Source organism: Mangifera indica, chromosome 9, assembly GCF_011075055.1.
Source record: "Mangifera indica cultivar Alphonso chromosome 9, CATAS_Mindica_2.1, whole genome shotgun sequence".
Taxonomy (NCBI): Eukaryota; Viridiplantae; Streptophyta; class Magnoliopsida; order Sapindales; family Anacardiaceae; genus Mangifera; species Mangifera indica.
The window spans coordinates 5,124,745-5,147,106 of NC_058145.1; positions in this window are offsets into that span (position 1 = coordinate 5,124,745).

A 22,362-nucleotide genomic window follows, 5' to 3' on the forward strand; every position below is an offset into this window, starting at 1 on the left:
TCACTCACTTTTAGAACTTGATTTTGCAATGTATGCACGAGTACCAAGTTCAGTTGCGTTAAGGTCGCTTATCCTTTAGTTCTATATGGCAAGAACAATTAACAAAATCTTTCCTTTTTCATTATGGGTCATATGTACTTTCATACGCTCCCACTAACTTGATGAGATTGTTTTTCAAAAATGAACATATTGTTCATGTATCAAATTACAAGTAGCTGACTTCAGTTCCATAATTAGATTTGACATTGAATCAAATTCAAAAATCAACCGTTTTTATTTGGGGACTGTAGTTCCTCTAAACTTTTCAATTAAAACCATACTTATGACATATATAGTTGAACATTAATGGAACTCATATACCAGATCATTATTCATGAAACTAATCAAGATATCACACGAAATGAGTCTTGTTTTTTACATGCGTGATGTGCGTCCAAATCACATTTGTGTAAGGCACTAATTGGGTTTCTATCCCTTAGTCAACCACAACTCTATCTTAACTTGATCTACGACGTCTAAAACCTTTTGCTTATCTAGGATATTGTGCATTTCAAATGCCATAAGTTGTAATTCTCTATATTCAGTATCATTCTCATTCAAATCAACCATCATTTTCTAGGATGTTATGGTTAATTAGATCATAGAGACATGTATCAGACACAATGCTATCAATGTAATCGAATACACATCAATTGTCACAATTTACATTAAAATTTTAAAATATCTCATATAAGGCACAAAATCGAAAGTTCATTATGTTCCCAATCATCTTTCATGACACAAATGTTTGACATTTTAAACTTTAATCTAATTGTGCCAATATTAATTCTAGATGAGAATTTCATTAAATTTTACCAATCTCAGAATTCTCATATTTAACAAATATATATGATACAATGAATGCATCATCTATTTTGACTAGGACCATTTCATCAACCCATATTGATCTCTGAGTTTCTTTATCCATGATAAAGTCTTTATTACATTTGCATTAGGTCAAATACCTCGCGTTATGTTAGTTTTGAGAATAACGTTAAAGTAGTGGATATCTCTTCGTACATTATTAAACGTTGCTCTATAGCAAACTATAATGAATCCACATTTTCCAAAGACTTCAAATTCTTGTCTCAAACAAGATCATTGATTACAGGGCTCATTTCATGCATGGATATCATCTCTTTTTTCAATTATGAGAATTCAATAGAGTATTGATAGTTTCGACATACAATGTGATGGTCCCTAGTCAACAAACTTGCATAAAGTAGAAACATGTATTTCGAAACACCAATATGTGTTTTCAAAGAGTTAGAATAAGGTATTACATGTCTTTATGCGTTGTAAGACCCATGGAACACATCTCATATATAGATCCGAGTACTACACAATTTCCAAGGATCGAAAAATAGGTTTTACACGCCAAAACACACTAAAAAGGGGTATTCATGCACTATCACGTGCCAAGATATGTTCATACGATTTTTCACGCACCAAGTCGACGTCGCATGCATCGTAAATTAGGCTACACATGTTAGGAATAAGTCAAACGTGTCGTCACGCGCTTGCAAGCATCGAGATTGCGTTGCACGCGCTTACAAGCAAGTTGTCACGCCCCTCCATGTGCTCACACGCTCCGGTCAATGGTATGGTCAACTATTTGATCATTGACCAATCAACTGACCTAGTGGGCGTTGACTGGTTTGGGTTGAACCCGACTGACTCAATGGGTTGAGCTGTTGATCGACGGGTCTTTGACTAACACTTTGACTAATGGGTTGGGTATTCAGGTTTTTCTAACCCGATTTTGACCCGGTTCTGTACATAAACCCTAGATTTTCTGTCCTTCTAATTGGTTATTTTTTGACGATGACACCGTGGGGCTTTTGGAGCCCAATCGACAATGTAATACCATCGAAGCGGTGATGAAGAATAAAAACACCTATAGTCTCAGTTTTGGGTCAATTTTCATTGGTTCCGACATTAATTCAAGTCATTTTTTTTAATTTAAAACATGTAATACCATTCCAATCATTCATCCAACATGTTTTGCAACACCAATTTCATGCAATTTTGACTGAATTAAATTCGTGCCCAAAACCAAATTTTTAAAACAAAATTCAATATACAGATTCTAATTTGTACAATATATGCAATACGATTCACAGAAAATATAGCAAATACGTATCCTAAGCTCTGATACCAATGTTGGGAATAATCAAACATGTCAGGATCAAATTCTATGAATTCTGTAAATAAGGACTTGGGTACCCGGAGTAATTTTTGATGAAGCTTCTTCGTATACAGTGCAAGATATCGACATTAGTCTATTTTCACAACCCAATTTGTATTGTGTATTGCTTTTCAATTAAGAAGACAAGATCTGTGTCAATTTGTGTGTTGGGTGGAGAATTCTTCTCTTTACAAAAAAAAAAATGGTGTATATTCTTTTGGGGAGATAGTTAGGACTTTATATAAGAGTCCAACTGTCAATTATTAACCATCAACAATTTTCATTTGGCAATTAAGAAAATCGGATCAGATCGACCCGTCATGGGTGGACCTGTATCCATATATATATTTTTTTAATTTATATATACACTTCCAATCTTTCATTCTTCCCACTATCATATTTTTTTATCAATCTATCATTCTCAAATTCTCTAAATCCGCAAATAATATTTCTTTAGGTTTGTAATTTAGTTTTCATTCAAATTTGTCAATCAATTATTATTTTTTATTTATCAAATTATTTTATAAATTAATTTAGACTCAAATCTGTTTGAGTATTATAGCACTGATGATATTGTTGATTATCTATGTGGAATAGAAGCACATATACCAATAGATGAAAGTGAGATAGTCACAGACTCAATATGAAGAAAAATAAAGCAAAAATATATGGTATAAGATTATTTCGATCAAATACAAGAAACAATCGAAATAATAGTAATTCATTGAACAATGTGCAAACACTGTAGTTCATGTTTAACATGTGTAAGTTCAGGTGGCACCAAATATCTTTGCTGACATATTACAAATTATTGTAAAAAAAGTTTCACACGAGATGAGAGCGTAATAACAAATTGCCTTCACCAAATCACAATTTGTTGTTGTCAAGCCCAGTGCAACAAAAGGTCCAAGCAATGCTAGACATGTGAGAGAAATGTTTAATTTCATGTACAATCAAATAAAAATACAAGACTACATGGCGAGATATGTTGTCGCTTCTAACCAATCTTTTTCTTATATTAAAGATGAAATTTTAAAATGGATGATGTAAAATAGTGTTCAACTTACATATAAAAGAACTCCTAGAGCTACTCTTAGGTTATACATTCTTAAAAATTATGAATTAATAAATTGAAAATTATAAAAGAACTTAGTAATTTTAATGATGTTATTTCAATAATTTCATACTTATGGATTGCCACAAATAAAGACATAGGATACTTATGTGTAGTCTATTACATTGATTTTGATTGACAGTTGCATAAAAAATAAATTTATTTAGAAATTTAGAATATTCACATAAATTTGTTAAGTATTAGCTAATATTTTTATGAATATAAAATTAATAGTTATATTTTTACAATGACTTTTGATAATGCAAAAAATAATGACAGAGTTATTGAATTAATGTTTAATCATATATTTATTCTATTTAATGAAAGATTATTTCATATTAGATGTGCATATCATATTATTAATTTAATAACTCAAGATGATTTGAGCATGGGTAAATATCAAATATCAACAACTAGACATATCATCGCAAACATTTCATTATCCCCATCAAAAATTTAAGTATATTATGAATTATATAAGTTAATGGGGTTAAGACGAAAAAGATTAAAAGCAAATGTTAGAACTAGGTAAATTTTAACATACGTCATGTTGAAAACATGTGAAGAGTATAAAGTAATTGTAACATGCTTCTTCAATACTGTAGCAACCATAGGTAAGCCTAAGGGCATTTCAATCTTTTCTTAGTTTTTAAGTATGGTGATTAATGAATTCAGGGGTACACGCCCGTGTATGGAGACATACACGGTCATGTATGGTTAGCAAAAGTCAATAAGTAGATCAGATTGTAATTGCGATGAAACAAGAAGTTGTCTTAGTTGTGTAACTAGAGACACAACCGTGTATAGTCCATAACGCCCATGTATCGCATCTTGGAGATAAAAATAAAAAGCAATCAACCCTAATTTTCTCACATTAATTTTGTTTCCCAGTCACTCAAAAGTGAGAGAGTATGAGAGAAGAGTTTATGGTCACCTGAGAAGTCATCGTCGATCATTAGAATCATAATAAGTGTTCAAAAATAAAATGTGATCACCAAATTTTCAAATAAAGTAGTGATGATTTCTGTTGATGTAATTGATGATGAATGTGAACATGAAGTTATATGCATACTTAACTTATTGATTTTATAAAGGTTTAGTTTTTGATTGATTGATGTCTAAAACCCATGTATGTGTACTTTGTTTAAATAAATCAATAATATAATGTTTAGAGTGTGTAGAGACTTCTGTGTATGTCTTAGAAGGAGTAATCTTATTGGGTTTGTGATAAAAAAAACGTAAAAACCTTAGGGTGCAATTTCTAGATTATGACACATGACACGCTCATGTATCATTCTAGAAAATCTAAAGTTCAAAGATCTTGTTCTCATTCTAAAGGAAGAAATACATGATAGTGTGGTATAGGACACACTCACATGTATGGCTTTCCAAAAGTGGATAATGTGTGCCAAAGGACACGTGGCTCATATATATGGATTCAAGTACACGAGGTATATCTAGGTTAACTCCTCATGTGCATCTACCTTGTACACAACTGTGTGTTGAGTGTCACACACCAGTGTATATGGTTCAAAAGGCACAGAGACATTCAGCGCCCCAGTTGCATCTTCTATTGATAGTGTTATCATTCATCAGATTGTAGAAGAGGTTCTAAGGTAGAACAGAGAAGTGTTAGCTAGTGTAGGATATCCAGCCCAGGCCCTACTGATGTTAGGGTTACAGTCAAATATAAAGGTACCCTCTTAACAAAGTAAGAGAAGTGTAAAAGTACCTCGAATTAAGATTAAAGGTAGTAACAGAGGATAGGTACATCCTATTTACAACCTATCTAGTCATCATTAGCCCCTAGATTTGTCAGGGTGATTACCAGTTGAGGAATGGCTGGAGGTAGTTATAATACCCTTAGATATATTTCAGGGGTAATTACGTCTTTTAACCCTATCTTGAGATACTTCCCATTGTTTTCATTTATATATATATGTTATGTATGGGTGTGTTTATATAAATATATATATGAATTAAAAAAGAAAGAAAGAAAGAAAAGTCAATACATATGTTTGGTGGAAATAAAAGTCAAGAAAAGAAATAAAAAGAAAACTTTACCTTTTGGCTTTCTCCATAATTTTCCCGTTTCTTCCAGAGGAGGCAGCTTCTTCCTTCTTTGCTGTGTTTTTAAAGGAAAGTAAGTAATTTGGAAAGGTTTCAGAAGATAAATAAGGAAAGAAAAAGAAAATGAAGCACTTGGAAGCTTTGGTAACCAAAAATCTCTTTCTTTTCCCTTTTATCTATGTTTATATGCATGTTATGTGAATATGTTAGTGTGTTTTGGAAGCTTTGTGGTCTTGGTGATAAAGGAAGCAAAACAAAGAGAAGGAAGCCAATTTGCAAAGATTTGGCTTGAAACAAGGTACAGGTGATCGAGGTAGCTGCGAGGCAGGGTAAGGTCAGCGTAGGTAGATCCGGCTGACGCAGGTTATCTCTGGTTTATATTACATGCATACAGTGGCATGTTGTTGTCGACTTTTGACTTTTGAGATTATGGTATAGTTGCATATGATTACTCCTTGATTTCAGATACTTTCAGATGAGTTTTCATATGAGTATATACATCTTTTGTTTACTTCCAGATTTTCAGTTTTCTTGGATATTTCCTAAATACTTTTAATGATGCATTTATTTTAAAGTATTTAAAAAAAATAGACGCTACGAATATTAATTCGTAACATTTCTCCTTCGATGGGTAGTACTTCTGAGGAGGGGTGTTACAAGTTGGTATCAGAGCATGATTTTGGGAACTCAAAAGATGTTTTCTAACATAAAATGGAGTAATCCAAAATAACACAGAGATGGAATACCCTCCAGCCATGCTGATCACCCTTGCAGCCGATCACTGTAAGTTAAGTTTTTACTTATATCTGTTGAGTTTTATGAAACTAATGTGTTTATTTTTAAGGACCGATAAGTCAAACACCAGTAGATCCCTCTCAAAGGAGCCAGAGTGAAGGAGTAGCTCCCCCGGTACCCTAGAGGACACTCAGTACACATGATGTGTGAGAGATTTTCAAAGAAATGATGAGAGAGCACAGAGGTGCTCTTACACAGGGAAGTGAGATAACGTATATGCCACTAATCCAGGGACATGATATGAGAGAGGTTACTTCAGCATCTACAGCAGCCCCAGTGAGGACTCAATTGCATCCTATTTTCAACCTCCCTAGTATGCATCAACCTCAAAAATTTGATGGTGCAAAGGACCCAATAACAGTTGAAGAATGGTTGGAATCAGTAGAGAGTGCAATGGCCCTGTTTGACATGACTGACCAAGAGAGAGTGAGATATGCCACCTAATTTTTCAAATCAGAGGCAAGAATATGGTGGAACTTAGTCAAGGAGACGGTAAATGTCTCAGAAATGACATGGTCCAAGTTCAGGCACCGATTTGAGGTAGAGTACATAGGTGCCGATGTTACTTGTATCAGGGCCTAAGAGTTCATTAATTTAGTGTAGGGGACAGATTCTGTTAAAGAATATTCCACGAAGTTTAATCAGCTGTCCCAGTATGCCCTTGAGATAGCTAGCACAGAAATGGGGCGTATGTAGAAATTTGTATACGGGCTAGATCTAGAGATAGCTCAAGATGTTATGATAGGGGCGCAGCCACCTAGAACTTATGCAGAGGCCCTTGATAGAGCTTTGAGGGTAGAGGTTTTTGTCAAGAAGAGGTTTGGTCAGACTACCGGGTAAAAGGTTACACCTCCTACTACCATGCCAGCTCCCTCAGTGAGTAGTGGTTCAGCTTTAGCACAGAGAGACCCTCCTTCAGAGTGAGACAGAAAAGGCAAATGACCTCTTCAGTTCAGAGGCATGAAAAAGAACTGGAAGAGTGGAGAGAAACAAAGAGGACATGAGATACCCGCTTGCTAGAAATGTGAGAAGCAACATAGAGGAGAGTGTTTGACAAGGCAAGCAGTTTGTTTCAGATGTCGTCAGCCTGGACATATTGCTCATTTTTGTACAGCTGCCCCAGTAAGAGTAGAACAGTAAGAGCCTATTAGATGGGCTACAGCCAGAATTTATACGATCACCCAAGGCCCAGTAGAGGCTAACCTATCAGCAGTTACGAGTCAGATTCTCTATCTTGATACTCCTATTTATGTTTTAGTTGATTGTAGAGCTACTCATTGTTTTGTAGCCAATAGTTTGCTTGAGAGGCTAAATGTACAACCAGTTAGAATAGCCTAGAGGATTATGATCGAGTTACCTGATGGGGGGTCAATCATTAGTGAGATGATGTTATTAGAACAGAGTATTATGATTCAGGGTCGACAGTTACTAGTGGACCTGATTGTGTTCAAAATGTCAGATTTTGACATGATTTTAGGGATGGACTTTTTGGGGAGATACGGAGCTGAGATTGATTGTAAAAAGAAGAAAGTGAGATTTAACCTGGACTCTGGAGATCAATTCGAGTTCGGTGAGGATCATATTCGGAGTTTGATGATTAGTATGTTAAAAGCTAGTAAAATGTTAAAAAAGAGGTGTACAAGATATTTAGCTCATATAGTGAGCAAGGTTGAGTCAGGGCCAACTATTGATGAGACGCCAATAGTATGTGAGTTTCCAGATGTGTTTCCAAGTGAGCTACTAGGATTAGCTCCCGAAAGAGGGGTTGAGTTTAGCATAGAGTTGGCACCTGGCACAGTACCTATTTCAAGAGCACCCTATCGAATGGCCCCTACTGAATTACAAGAATTGAAAAAGCAGCTTCAAGAGTTATTAGATCATGGTTTTATCAAACCGAGCCATTCCCCTCGGGGAGCTCTCATCCTATTTGTGAAAAAGAAAGATGGGTCCATGAGGATGTGCATTGATTACAGAGAACTAAATAAAGTCACAGTTAAGAACAAGTACCCGTTACCCAGGATTGATGACTTATTTGATCAGTTGAAGGGATCCGTAGTCTTCTCTAAGATAGATTTGAGATCTGGTTATCACCAGGTGAGAGTGGCAGAGAAGGATATACTTAAGACAGCTTTTCGAACAAGGTATGACCACTTTGAGTTTGTAGTGTTGTCATTCGGATTGACAAATGCCCTTGCGGTATTTATGGATTTGATGAACAAGGTATTCCATGACTGCCTAGATAAATTTATTGTGGTATTCATTGATGATATCTTAGTATACTCTTGTAGTCGAGAGAAGCATGAACAACACTTGAGGTTTATCCTCCAGAGATTGAGAGAGAAACAACTGTATGCCAAATTTTCAAAATGTGAATTTTGGCTAGATAGAGTTACCTTTTTGGGGCATGTGATTTCAGCAAAAGGTATATCTGTGGATCCCAGTAAGATTAAGGCAATAGTTGAACGGCAGAGACCAAAGACAGTTAAGGAGGTTCGTAGTTTCCTGGGTTTGACAAGGTATTACAGGAGAATTGTTGAGGGATTTGCTAGATTAGCTAGACCTCTTACAACCCTCACAAAGAAAGCAACGCCATTCTAATGGTCAGATGCTTGCAAGACAAGCTTCCAAGAATTGAAAAGAAGATTGACTACTGCTCCGGTGTTAGCACTTCCAGAAGGGGGAATTGAGTATGATTTATACACCGATGCCTCACACGGTGGTTTAGAGCAGTATTGATGCAACGAGGCAAGGTGATAGCATATGCCTCAAGACAATTGAAAGAATTTGAAACCCAATACCCTACGCATGATTTGGAGTTAGCAATAGTGATTTTTGTTTTGAAAATCTGGAGACACTATTTGTATGAAGTAAGATGTAATATTTATACTGACCATAAGAGCCTCAAATATTTCTTCACTCAGAAAGAGTTAAATATGAGATATAGGCGATGGCTTGAGTTAGTAAAAGACTATGACTGTGATATTAAGTACCATCCAGGCAAGGCTAATGTAGTTGCAGATGCCCTCAGTAGAAACGTGATGATATCACAATTGACGGTCCAGAGAGAAATTTAGAGAGAGATGGACCGAGAGTAGATTAAGCTTGTGATTGAGGCCCTCGCCAGGTTGGAGATTCAACCCTCTCATAGATGAGATTCGAGAAGCTTGGACAAGAGATGAGTGGTGTCAACAGAAAATTCAGAAAATGTAAGAGGGTCTCGAGACAGATTTTTAAGTATCGAATGGAATTCTCAAATTCAAAGATCGAGTATATATTCCATAGATGACTGAATTGAGACAGAGAATTCTTACAGAGGCTGATAGTTCTCTTTACACTGCCTATCCTGAGGGTGTAAAGATATATCAGGATTTAAAAAGATATTTTTGGTGGTCAGGCATGAAAAAGGATATATGTGAGTTTGTTACCAGATGTCTCACCTGTCAGCAAATTAAGGCTGAACACTAGAGACTTGCAGGGTTACTTCAGTCTTTCTCTATTCCAGAATGAAATGGGAGTATATCTCCATGAACTTCATCAGTGGACTCCCTAGAGTTTAGAATGGATATAATCTTATCTGGGTGATTGTTGATAGATTGACTAAGTCAGCTCATTTCCTATCCATCAAAGATACTACTACCACAGATCAGCTGAGAAGATTATATGTTAGGGAGATTATTAGATTGCATGGGGTACCCAAGACCATAGTATCTGATCGTGATACAAGATTTGTATCAGCTTTTTGGAAGAGTCTTCAAAGATCCTTGGGTACTAATTTAGCCTTTAGTACAACCTATCATCCTCAGATGGATAGTTAGACAGAGAGGGTTAATAAGATTTTGGAAGACATGTTGAGAGCTTGTTGTCTTGATCATAAAACTACATGGGTAGAAATATTACCCTTAGTGGAGTTTGCTTATAATAATAGCTATCAGACGACTATTCAAATGGCACCTTATGAGGCATTATATGGTAGGAGGTGTCGTTCTCCTCTTCATTAGGAGGAGATAGAAGAGAGAGATGTGTTATCCCAACCCTTTGGGCCTGAGTTGACCTAGAAAATGATTGATGATGTCCAGTTGATCAGGCAACGAATAAAACAAGCCTAGGATCGACAGAAAAGCTATGCAGATCACCGATGTCGAGACTTGGAATTCAATGTATGTGAATTTGTATTTGTAAAGGTTGCTCCATTCAAGCATTTGATGAGATTCGGAAAGAAGGGAAAGCTAGCTCCTAGATTTATTGGTTCATATGAGATACTTGAAAGAGTTGGTAAAGTGGCTTACAGATTGGCCCTACCAGCGAGTATGAACCGAATTCATGATGTATTTCATGTCTCATCGTTAAGAAAATGTTTTGGTGATCATTCCCAGGTTGTGAAGACAGAAGATATTAAGTTATCAGAAGACCTTAGTTATGAAGAAAAACCGATTCAGATACTTGACAAGAGAATTAAACAACTTAGGAATCGACAGATTCCTCTAGTAAAAGTCCTATAGAGAAACCAAAAGGTAAAGAAGGCCACCTAGGAAATGGAGCAACCCATGAAGGAGAAGTATCCAGAGTTGTTTTTATGAATTTCGAGGATGAAATTCTTGTAAGGGGGAAAAGTTATAATACCCTCAGATATATTCTAGGGGTAATTATGTCTTTTAACCCTGTCTTGAGATACTTCCCATTGTTTTCATTTATATATATATGTTATGTATGGGTGTGTTTATATAAATATATATATGAATTAAAAAAAAAAAGTCAATATATATGTTTGGTGGAAAGAAAAGTCAAGAAAAGAAATAAAAAGAAAATTTTACCTTTTGGCTTTCTCTATCATTTTCCCGTTTCTTCCAGAGGAGGCAGCTTCTTCCTTCTTTGTTGTGTTTTTGAAGGAAAGTAAGTAATTTGGAAGGCTTTTGGAAGATAAATAAGGAAAGAAAAAGAAAAAGAAGCACTTGGAAGCTTTGGTAACCAAAGATCTCCTTCTTTTCCCTTTTATCTATGTTTATATGCATGTTATATGAATATGTTAATGTGTTTTGGAAGCTTTGTGGTCTTGGTGATAAGGGAAGCAAAACAAAGAGAAGGAAGCCAATTTGCAAAGATTTGGCTTGAAACAAGGTATAGGTGATCGAGGTAGCTGCGAGGTAGAGTCAGGTCAGCGTAGGTAGATCCGGTTGGAGCAGGTTATCTCTGGTTTATATTACATGCATACAGTGGCATGTTCTTGTCGACTTTTGACTTTTGAGATTATGGTACAGTTACATATGATTACTCCCTGATTTCAGATGCTTTCAAATGAGTTTTCATATGAGTATATACATCTTTTGTTTGCTTCCAGATTTTCAGTTTTCTTGGAATATTTCCTAAACACTTTTAATGATGCGTTTATTTTAAAGTATTTAAAAAAAATAAATGCTACGAATATTAATTTGTAACATTTCTCCTTCGGTGGGTAGTACTTCTGGGGAGGGGTGTTACAGTAGTAGAGGATGTCATGAGGATCATCTTGATGATAGATGCTGATAAAATCTAGTATGTCAGTCTCTTACTGAAAGATAATGCTAAAGTCTGATAACGGACATTGTGTAGGACCTGTTGAGTTTTAAAGTCAGAATATTTGTCAGTTGATGTCATGTATGTAAAGGCCTAGGGGGATTTCTTGACTAAGCTAAAATTGTTGGCCAAGTATGCTCTTACTATGGCTAGTTTAAAGAGAGGCAAGCTAGATATATTCATAGGAGGGCTAAGGCCAAATATAGCCAAGGATATGATGATGGGAGATAATCCTCCTAAGACTTTTTCGAAGGCCTTCAGTCAAGCCCTGAAATCTAAGGCCATAAGATAACATATGGCCAAGGACAAAGTATTGTCAGATAAGCCTACACCACTAGCTTAGGTGTAGAGCCAGAGTTAACTATTGGTGGCAACTGAAGGGGAGGTAGCAGAGATGGTCTTGGCAAAGATAACAGAGGCAAGAGGCATTTCTAGCCTAAGAATAAGAAGAACTTGAGGGGTAAAAAACAAAGAAAAGAGGAGCAGCCCAAACATGATGACTCTTTTACATGTCATAGATATAGCAGAAGGCATATCGATGAGTGTTTAACCAGGTAAAGGGTGTGCTACAAATGTAAACAGCCAGGACACTTTGTCAGGCAATGCACAACCCTAACAGTAGTATTAGGCCTAGCAGAGCAGACAATTAGGGGAAGACAAGCTCGTGTATTCGTAGCTACTCAAACATAGGTAAATGCTAGCCCTACAACTGTGACAAGTTAGTTACTATTTCATACTTTTCTTTTATATGTTTTAATTAACTCTTGTGTCATGCATTATTTTGTTACTAGACGTATGGTTGAGATATTAGGATTGAAGCCTTCAGTTGTTTCCCAGATTAGAATAAAGATGCCAAATAAGGATCAGGTTCATAGTAGTTTAATATTGGTAGGGGAGGTAGTCTTCCTGAGAGGTTATGCAATGGTCGTAGACCTAATAATCATAGATATGTCAAACTTCGATGTGATATTATGCATGAATTTCCTAAGCAAATACAGAGTTAAAATAAACTGCAGGAAAAAGAAAGTTAGATTCAATATGGATAAGGGTAAGTAGTACACATTTGGAGAGGGTCAAATCCTCAACATGATGATTAATAGTATCAAGGCTAAGAAGATGTTGAGTAAAAGGTGTATGACATATTTGGTACACATGGTTCAAAAATCAACAAACATAGTTTTGGGTATAAAAGATACTCTAGTGGTGCAAACGTTTCCAAATGTATTTTTTAATAGCCTTCCAAGGTTAGCACCAGAAAGGAAGATAAAGTTTAACATTGAGTTAGCCTCAAGAACAATACCAATTTATAAAGCCTCATATAGAATGGTCATAGTCAAATTGCAGGAACTGAAGAAACAATTACAAAAACTGTTAAATAGTAGGTTCATTAGATCGAGTCACTCACCATGAGGTGCACCAATTCTCTTCGCAAAAAAGAAAGATGAATCGATGAAGACGTGCATTGGCTATAACGAGTTGAATAAGGTTATAGTGACGAATAAGTACCCACTCCCGAGAATTGATGATTGGTTTGACCAGCTCAAAAGTACTTCATGTTCTCTAAGATAGATCTAAGATCAAGGTATCACCAAGTCAGAGTAGCAAAGCAGGATATACCCAAGATTACTTTCAGAACCAGATATGGGCATTATGAGTTTGTGGTTATGCCCTTCAAATTAACCAATACCCTAATAGTATTTATAGACCTCATGAACAAGCTGCTCTAAGATTGTTTGGATAAGTTCTTGGTGGTGTTCATTGATAACTAGTCTATTCCAAAACTCGAAAGGAGCATGAGCGACACTTGAGATTTGTGCTCCAAAGACTGAGAGACAGGCAGTTGTTTACAAAGTTCTCTAAATATGAATTCTGGCTAAATAGAGTGGCAATTCTGGGTCAATTTAGTTTCAACAAATGGCATATCAGTAGATCTTAGTAAAACTGAGGTAATGTTAGAGTGACAGAGGCCTAAGATAGCTAAGGAGGTAAGGAGCTTTTTGGGATTGGCAAGCTACTATAGACACTTTATTGAGGGATTTGCCAAGTTAGCTCTACCCTTCATAGAGTTGAGACACAAAGAGATTCCTTTCAGATTGTCTATGGTTTATGCGTAAAGTTTTCAAGAATTGAAGAAGAGATTGACCTTAGCTTTTATCCTTGCCTTGTCAGAGGAGAGTGAAGACTATGATTTTTACATAGATGTCTCACACTATGGTTTGGGAGCAATACTGATATAGAAAAAGAAAGTGATAGTTTATGTTTCCCATCAATTAAAGATGTATGGGACCATATGTCCTACTCACAATTTTGAGTTAGCAACAGTGGTGTTTGCACTTAAGATTTGGTGACACTACCTATTAGGATGTAGAGTAACATCTACACAGATCACAAAAGCTTGAGATATTTCTTCACTCAAAAGGAACTGGACATTAAACAAAGACGATGGTTAAAGTTGGTAAAAGACTATGACTACGAGATTAAGTACCATTTAGGTAAAGCCAATATAGTTGTAGATGTTGTTGGTAAAAGTGTTCTTATCATAGATTACCATTCACCGTGAGTTGCAGTAGGAGTTAGTGAGAGAGCAAATTGAGATTATCACTAGGCAGTTGGTAGGTCTCTAAATCCAGTGACCCTTTTAGATGAGATCCTTATATCACAGGCTTTAGATAAGGGATATCTACAGATCAGGCAGAAGATGATTAGAAATGTTGAGACTAAGTTCAATATGGTAGAGGATATTCTGAGGTTCTAAAGAAGGATATGTGTTCCCTAATAGCAGAGTTTGAGAGATAATATCCTAGCAAAAGTGTAAAGTTCCCTTAGCACGACCTACCTGTAGAGTATAAAGATGTATCAGGATCTCAAAAAAATGTTTAGGTAACTAGAAATAAACAAAGATATTGTAGACTTTATGGCTAAGTGTCTTGTATGTTAACAGGTTAAGGCTGAATATCAGAAGCCATCTGGACTTTTATAGTCCCTTAGTATCTCTAAGTGAAAGTAGGAATGCATATCAATAGATTTTGTGGTTGGATTGCTAAAAGTCAAAGGTGGTTATAATGCATTATCAGTTATACTAATCGATTGACCAAATTATCACATTTCATAACAATCAGAGACACTACGAGTACAGATCAACTAAGTTAGATCTATGTGAGAGAGATTGTCAAATTTTATGGAGTACTTAGAATAATAGTATCAGATTGAGACATCAGTTTTGTCTCAACATTTTGACAAAGTATATAGAAGTCCTTAGATACAAGATTAGTATTCAACACAATATATCATCCCCAGAGTGATGGATAGACTGAGTGAGTCAACCAAGTAATCAAGGACATGTTGAAGGCTTATTGTCTAGATAAAGTAGATGTGTTACCATTGATAGAGTTTGCTTACAATAATAATTACCAAGAAACTGTCAAGATGGCTCTTTATGAGGCTTTATATTGCAGGAAATGTAGATCACCATTGTATTGGGATGAGATAAGAGAAAAAGATGTTTTAGCTCAATCATTAGGATCTGAGTTGAACTAGAGGATGATTGAGGATGTGAGGATATTAAGGAAATAATGATGCAAACCCACAACCGTCAGAAGAGTTACAGAGATCAAAAAAGACGTGATCTTGAGTTTTAGGTGAGTGATAAGGTATTTGTCAAAGTACCCCCTTACAGGCATGTTATGAGATTCGATAGGAAAAGCAAGTTGGTGCCAAGATTTATAAGACTCTTTGAGGTATTGGAGCACGTAGGTAAGGTTACCTACTAACTTGCGCTACCAACAAGCATAAATCACATTCATAACATGTTCTATGTATTGCTGTTACGTAAGTATATCAGTGATCCCACTCATATGCTCAGTGTTGAGGATGTCAAGCTCAAGGATAATCTGATCTATGAGGAGCGACCAGTTCAAATACTAGATAGACAAGTTAAGGAGTTCAAACATAAGCAGATTCTTCTAGTAAAAGTTCTTTGGAGGAATCATTAAGTTGAAGAGGTCATATAGAAGGTTGAGCAAGATATGCATCAAAGATTTCCACACCTATTTGAGTGAATTTTGAGGACAAAATTGATATTAGGGGGAAGGATTGCAACACCCACAGGTAAGCACAAAAGCATTTTAGTTTTTCTTAGTTTTTAAGTATGGCAATTAATGAATTCAAGGTTACACACTCGTGTATGCAAGCAAACATGACTTTGTATGGTCAATAAAAGTTAATAAGTGGATCAGATCATAATCATGGCTAAACAGGAAATTGTCTTAGTTATGTAACTAGATACATGACTGTGTATAGTGCATACATGTCCGATGTATCGTGTTTTAGAAATAAAAATAAAACATGATTAACCCTAATTTTCTCACATTCGTTTTATTTTCTAACCACTCAAAAGTGAGAAAGTGTGAGAGAGAAGTCTGTGGTCACCTGAGGAGCCTACACAGATCACCAAAATCATAATAATTATGCAATGAGGCTTTGTCATCAGAATCCAAGTAAGTGGAGTAGTTTCCTTTGCTTGATCATGTGGTTTTGTAGAATAGTTTTGTTATATGCATAATCTAAGGATTTTCAAATAGAGTAGTGATGATTTCTATTGATTTAATTGATGATGAATGTGAACATAGAGTTATATGCATACTTAACGTATTGATTTTATGAAGGTTAAGTTTTTGATTGATTGATGTCTAAAAGCCATGTATATAAACTTTATTTAAATAAATCGTGTGAATATCATGTTTAAGGTGTGTAGAGACTTATGTGTATACCTTAGAATGAGTAATCTCACTAGTTTTATGATCGAAAAAGCGTAGAAACCCTAGGGTACTATTTCCATATCACGACACACAGTCATGTATGGTCTCATACACGTCCTTATGTCATTTCAGAAAATTTGAAGGTTCGAAGATCTTACACCCGTGTATGACTTCCAAAAGTAGACGACATGCATCAGAGGACACGTGGATTCAAGTACACGGGAGTATGTCCAAGCTAACTCTCTATGTGCATCTACCTTATACATGATTGTGTGTTGAGTGTCACACGCTTGTGTGTATGGTTCAAAAGGCACACGAGCATTGGTTGAGAAGTACACAACCTTGTACCCCTAGGCTTTGTGCATAAAAAGGGTATAATAAGCTAATAAAGGATATAAAATTCAAAAAAGACATAAATGAGGTGCTCGACTAATGTGGACAATGACACAAACTCATGTCGAGTTGAATCTGAGTCAAAAAGTTAACAACCTTAAAGGTAGTACCACACAACTAGATACTCACCAGTTAGGTGCATAAGTGACGATATTTGTAAGAGTAATAGGGTTGGACACTCATAATATGCATCATGCACTCGATACAAAGGCACATAGCCATCCAATTTAGTTCGGGTGTGTATGGTAAGAATATGACTTTTAGATATTCTTCAAGTGATCAGCAAGATGCACCACATATGTACCAAAGGTAGAGGCCATCTTTGGATAGTTTGTTAATAGTTTTGACTAGCATATATGGTAAGGGAAAAAGCTACTATTAAAGATTTTTCCGTATGATCAAGGTGCCCCAGTTAGATAGCCTAATAGGTTGTTTGGCATATGTGTGTGGCACCATAATAACTTTCACCACGGCATAAGATATGCCAATTTTAGTTTGCGTCACCACAGTTTTCATGGTTAACCCATGCCAGGACACCAAGGTGTCGTAGTGTGATGATAGTTAGCTTACAAATGGAAAATGAGTTTTATTGCCTGATAGTTTAATAGCCTAGGATGTCGAAAAGTCTCCACTTATTGAGTTTTACTCACGCGTTTCCTTTGTATGTTTCATAGATAGAGATGAGTAGCGAGGTAAACAGGGATCTAATGGTCTAGCTAGCAGTTGCACAAGGCGAAGGGTTGTTATTCAGTTTGTCAACCACATTGCATTATTACTATTATTATTTTTTCTTTCAAACACATGGGTTTACTTAAGATTTATATGGCTATTTTATAAAAGAGATTTCAGATATTTGCTAATTTCTGAGTTTGATTTTTAAAACAGTTATTTTTGTCACATCATCTTTTTGCACGCTTTATAATGATAAACATACATTAAAGTTTTCTAATAGTCTAATTGTACACATCTTTTTTAATATATTCTCATCAGAGGTATGGATCTAAAGAAGAGTAGTATAAATACCCAACCAAAAAAATCAAAAAATCTTTTTTTTTTTTGACAAATTATAATTGGGAGATTGTCATAGCTCTAATAAACATGTTAGAGCCACTGAAGACAGCTACAAACCAATACTCAAGTGTGTACTATCCAACTGCATGTTTAATTTTGTATAATATGTTAAAAATTAATAATATTTTTCAAGATTATAGGTATCATAATATTTTCCAAAATATATATAAACAAATGGAACAAAAATTTTAAAAATATTTGAATCAAGCTCCTTTAGTTTATGTTGCTACTACTATTTTAGATCTTAGGGCAAAATTATTAAGAGTAAAAATTTTATTAAATGCTATTAATAAAAATTTATTAAGTTCCAATGGTAATAGCATAGATGATGTTCAAGAATTTTTATTGGAAATGTATAGTATTTATGGAGGTAAATATGGAAGTGGAGCACAAACTTTAGAATCTAAAGTAATTTATGGTTGTTCAAGTAGAAAAAAATCACAAAGGTAAGCATCTAGTGGGTTAGTATAAATTATGGTGAGTTTTATAATTATATCAATATTGATCATTATTCAAAAATTGTTAAACAATATGGTGATGTCAAATTAGATGTTCTAACATGGTGTAAAACAAATCATGAATTTTTCTTGTGCTTGTCGATATGGCCCAAAATCTACTAACCCTTCTTATGTCTGCTATAGCATCGAAATCTACTTTCAATACAAATGGATGCATATTAGATAAACAATCCAATTTACACCCACACATAGTCAAAGGGATCAAGTGTATGATGGATTGGATGAAAGCTAAGTTCAAATTAAAAAATCGGGTCACAGAAAATATTTTTGAAGAATTCAAGAATCTAAACATTGAGGACAAGTAAATAATGGTATATATATATCATACTTATATTTGTAATTGCATATTATATAAATGAATTAATTTATAATATATTAGAATATTTTTCATTATATAACCACAATATTCATCTATCACAAGTGAAAGATTATTAATAAAATATTAGGGGTACTTTGCTTGGTTTTAAAAGTTGGAAAGTAATTTTTATTTAATTTTTTAATTAAAAAATAGTTTTAACGAGCTAGCCTATGGGCCAACTTGTTTAGGGCCCGACACACAGTTTGGCCTAGAACAAAGGCCTACAAATGTGCGAGCCTTAGGCCCGACACCACATGCAAGCTTTGTGGGCCATGCCAAAGCCAACCCAATATGACTCACTATCATGTTTAGCCAAAAGACTTATTCCCACCCAAGGTTTAGTTTATTTTCAAACTTTCACTCGTTAAATTTTAAAAACTCAAATACTCATCTGTCTGTTATTAAAGTTAGCAAAATCTATTAGTGTGAAGGGTATAATTGTCATTTAATATTTAATATTAAAAAATAAAATTTCATCTCGTTTGCCCCTTAAATTTTAAAAATTAATAATTTCCCTCTAACCCTAAGTTTTGAAAACTTCACTTTTTCCTTTGTTAGGGTTTGCATTTTTTTTCTCTTCCTTATACAGCAACTAGAGTTGGCTGGCCTCCCATCTCTATCGATGTTATGCCTCCCAAACGATTGACAAAAGTTTTGATGACACATAGCACAGGAGACAAAGATTAAGTTCCTTTATGATAACAATTTAAAATCAAAAACCTTTCTTTACTCCATTGTCCTTGTAATTCCTGCATATTTTCTTCTTCAAGAACTTGAATTTTCTAAGAAACAAGAGCAATTCTTGATTCAAATTGGTAATTACTTGATGGCTTGAAAGGTCGAATCTTGCTGCCATCAAAGAGCTCATTAGCAGACAAAGAAGTTCGGTTGAGTTGATCGATCTTGTGTGCATCGCTCGATCGGAGGTTGATCGGATCGTTGGTCGGTTGTTTGAGAGGCATAGCATTGGCAAAGATAGGAGGTTACTCGACTTTGGTCACCAGAGAGGGGAGAGAAAAATGCAAACCCTAGAGGGAGGAAAGTGAAGTTTTCAAAACTTAGGTCTAAGGGAAAATTTATAGTTCGTTTAATTTTGGGGGAGAAAGAATATGAATTTTTTTTTTTATATTAAATGTTAACTAAGATTTTGTTAATTATAATAGTTGATAAATAAGTATTTAGATTTTTAAAACTTAACAAATAAAAATTTAAGAATAGGTTAAACCTTGGACAGTAATAAATCATTTAACCTAAAAAAAATTATAAATTATTTAATTATGTAAATAGAATAGAGCAAAATTCTCACAGTTTCATTTGAATTGAACTGAATTAACAAATATATATATATATATAAGTTAACTAATAAAATAAAAAAATTATATATATCAGAAATTATTGAATCCACTCAGTCACACTCACACACTCCTCAATATATCATCAAATGAAGAAGAAAACAATAACCAAATCATCATCAACCCACCACACTCTCTGTATCAATGCTTCAGTAAATCAAGAGCAAAACAACACATCCCACTATACAAGAAACAACCATTCCCCGACAACAACAACCTTCCAATCCATGACCTCAGCCACACTTGCAGGCAAAGGCAAAACGCTTAACGACAATGTTACTGGCTGCCACCACCATCGCCATTACAATCTCACCATAGAATTTATCAACCTTTGCCATTTTCACTTATTGATTAAGAGAGAGCGTGTTTAATAATTTTGTTGGCAGATTACAAGATATATATATATAAATGAAGAGATTCTAATTAATCAGGTAACATGACCATGGCCACGGTGTTATGACAAAACGTTGCGTTTTTATCACGTCTCGGAGGCCCCATCCCCACAGCATTAGTAAGGTAAAACGCAAACCAAGTGTGACAGCAGGTGATATTTTATTCTGAACATTTATTTATTATACAATAAATAATTGCCACGTAGATGATATGTCTGTTGAACTTAAGGGAATATTTAGTTATGGTGAACCGGATTGCAGTGGAAATTACTGTGAGAAGATGGATGTCATGTGGGAAACAGAGTGATGATAATTATTCCTAATTAAGTTGAAGTGTGTTTGGGTAAGGTAGGTTGTTTACTGTTTAATAATTCTTTACTGAAATTGTCTTTCAATTTATTTACTAGTGATGGACTTATTCTCACAGAAAGATTGTTGTTTTTTAAAATTCTCATATTTTAATTTTAAAAAACTTTTTTCTCTATATATGAGTTGCTAAATCTGTTAATTTTTAAGAGTAAATTATTATTTTATCTATAATATTAAAAATAAACTAATTTTTTTCTTTTTCTCTCTTTTAATCCTAAAAATTAATAATTTTTAATATTTCTCTCCTAAGGTTTAGTTTTTAATCTTCGATGTCATCATCGGTAGCCTTCGACGATCTCTCTCTCCCATCTCTCTCTAGCAGCTTCGTCTTTGTCTTCCCAAAAGAAGATAAGTGTCTTCTTCTGGGAAGACACTTGAAAAAATTAGTCACCTTTATTTAAAGGATGAAAACTTGAAAAAAGAAAAAACAATATCTAAATGGGAATAAGTCGCCTTTATTTACACAATAAATCCTTCTTGTGGCCCAAACAATTTCATTCGCTTTCTATATTTAGTCTTTTACATGGATTAAATCTAAGGCACAAGCACAATATATTTATATTTTACAAAAACAGAAAAAAAAATTGGTCAAACATATTTAGTACCGCAAATCCGTCAAATCCACTAAAACCATTTGCCCAAACCTTAGGACGTTCCTGCATGCATGCAAAATCCAACACGTATGACAACTTCCTCCTCCATATATACCACCTAAGCCACCCAATAACATTCACAAAAACAAATAAAAACAAAACAAAAATATTTCTTTTATTTTCTTCACCTTTTAGAATAAATTGTTCAGATATCTTCTAATATTTATAATGGACATGAAGAAGATCTGTCTTATTGTTGTGTTGGCTGCCACCACCATCAGCTGCATCTTGGCCGCCGAGACCCCAGCAGCTGCAACAACCGCTCCAGCTGCGGCACCAACTGATGCCGCTGCTCCTGGGGCAGCAGCATCAGGCCCAGCTGGTGCTGGGGCCGCATCAGGTGAAGCCCCCAGTAGTGGGGCGGGCCAATTACAGGTTTTTGGATCTTTTGTTGGGGCCTCCCTTCTGTCTTTCTTCACTTACTACTTGCAGTATTAATTAATTAATTAAACTCTGGGGATATGAAGATGGAACAAAGAATTAAAAGATCCGTTCAAAATGAAGACAGGCACAGAAGAAATTTAATTTCTTTGATTCAATTGTTGCAAGTCTCTATTTGACTGTCTCATCCAACTTTGTTTCATTATTCAGTGGGCTTATATATTGTATTGTATTTGTATTATCATATTATAATTGCAATAAAATTCTAATATATATTTTGATTCTTTTATCATCATCTAGATCTTCTATTCCCTTCTGATAATCCTCTAATTTTATATATATATATATATATATGAAATGAT